The sequence below is a fragment of the Cicer arietinum genome, chromosome 3 (genome assembly GCF_000331145.2).
Source record: "Cicer arietinum cultivar CDC Frontier isolate Library 1 chromosome 3, Cicar.CDCFrontier_v2.0, whole genome shotgun sequence".
NCBI classification, from domain to species: domain Eukaryota; kingdom Viridiplantae; phylum Streptophyta; class Magnoliopsida; order Fabales; family Fabaceae; genus Cicer; species Cicer arietinum.
Window position 1 is genome coordinate 47322401 of NC_021162.2, and position 2526 is coordinate 47324926.

The window sequence follows — 2526 nt, forward strand, 5'->3', positions numbered from 1 at the left end:
AATCATACAAAATATGGTAGAGACATATAAGGATTGACGTGAAATGCTACATTTTGCATTACATGTTTATAGAACTTTTGTTCGCACCTCAACGGGGACAATCCTTTTTCTCATTGGTTTATGGAATGGAAGTAGTGCTTCCCATTGAAGTTGAAATCCCCTCGATCAGAGTCATGATGGAAACAAAGCTAGAAGAAGCAGAGTGGGTTCAGTCAAGATTTGACCAATTGAATGTAATGAATTTACATTGTCAAATCTTGTCATTCGATACTATACATTACCTTGTTTTTAAGCTATTTCAGTCTCGTGACTGTTTGTTCTAGCATTTAAAAAATGATATTTTATGAATATAAATTTTGGAATTTGAAATATGTGTAAATAAAAAAAATTAATTATTTTAACATTTGAAAATATATACATGAAAACTCGATGGATTCTTAACTTATATAAGGGTGTCAAAAAAAAAAAGGATAAAGGTAATCATTTTAGACAATGCCCTTTGTTTCTTCTCTAAAAAAGGAGTCACACGAGATATACTAGAGTCATCATGCAAAAACGGTTGTTATCTCCATTCATCCATTGAATCTTGTGGACGTAGAAGATTATAGGGATCGGAAAATTAAAGAAATGAACAAGAACTTATCTATAGACATAAATCATGCATTATACATTCATAACTTACTTATGCTCACATGAACCATTTAACCACGTACCTTATTTTTATACTAAATTTATACTCAACAACTTTGCATAGCGCATAACATGCATGAATCATTCATATCTTATTTTTATACTAAACAACTTTCCATAGAGCATAACTCATTCATATCTTAAAAAATATGTCTCTCTCTTTGTTTACCTTCTTAAACTAGACCTACATGCTTGTGGTATGCACCTTCATTACTTTAGATCAACGCATTGGTAACCAATCCGAAGAAGATCATTTCAATTATTGTCAATCTACTCATCGGTAACCAATCCGAAGATGATCATTTACTTTCTTGTCAATCTACGTATCAATACCAATCTAAAGACGGACATTTACTTTCTCGTCAATCTACGCATCGGTAATCAATCCGAAGACGATCATTTACTTTCTCGTCAATCTACGTATCAGTAATCAATCTGAAGACAATCATTTACATTCCTATCGATCTACACATTGGTAACCAATTCGAAGAAGATCATTTTTTTTTAATTTTTTTATTTTATTCTTGTCGATCTACACATCAATGCTCAATCTGAAGATGATCATTTATATTTTTTGTCGATCTACGCATCGATAATCAATCCGAAGACGATCATTTTTATTATGTTAATCTACACATCAGTAACAATTTGGAGACTATCATTCTTCATCTTTGTCAAACATGTTTATCACACTTGTTTGCCACGTCTCATCTTCTACCTTTACAATTTATTTAGACAAAATATGTGTCCTTATATTTAATTATTTTTTACAACGATAATATTCATATTTTCTAGTAAATATAATTAAATAGGGACAACGTTAGTAACTTAATTTTGTCCGACCAAATATATATATATATAAAATAAATATTTTACAATTATTATAAAAAATATAAAAAAAATTATCATTTGACATATCTGTTTCAAATTTAATTATATACAAAATGTAAAATAAAACAAAAAAAAAAAGAAAAAAAGAATTGTGAATTACAACAACACTGAATTTTCATTTCATTTTCATGTTTTTCATTTTATTCACACATTTTCATTTTTTTTCTTTCAATTTTTGAGCATGTTCGGCCAACACACATCTTCATTTTTCTCACATTTTTTTTAATTTTACTTTTGCACCAACATATTCCCGCTTTGTTTTTCTTTTCTTGTAAACACAACGTCTTTCTTTTCCAGCCAACTTGTCTTTATTTTATTTTTTATTTTTCTGATATTTCACTCTTTTATTATGTGTATTCTTTCATTTTATTTGCGCATCCCTATTACCCCGCCAGTTCCTTCCATGATTTATTTGTTAGCGTTGTTAATTGTATCATTTAGGCATTCAAAATAAAAAATATGATGTTTAATATTTACTACAAAACAATACAAAATTCAGAAGTTGGTTTTATTTAATGAATACAAAAGTTTATCATTTCAGCCTATAAATTTGAGCCTATAAAGTAAAGGCAAAAAATAAAAAATAAAAAGCGGAGAGATTTTGGGGCAGTTTTGAGTATTGAAAAAAAAAAGAGAGAAACGGAGGTATCACCATTATTCCTACTTCCACAGCACACCACTGCACCACCGTCACTGTCTTCACCGATATTTGAATAGACATTTATTTTCTCATTCTCTTCGGGTTTGAACTTTATATTATTAGATTGGAAACTAAAATTTGAAACTAAGTTGATTTATTTGAAAGATGAATTGAAATTTGTCCATCTATATGGAAGGTGTTTTGGTTGAGATCATTTGTACTGTGTTGCAAAGCTTAAAATTTGTTTTGTTTTCTACCATATTTGATTTAAACGTTTTACTTTGTGCCATGCTCTGCTTTTTACC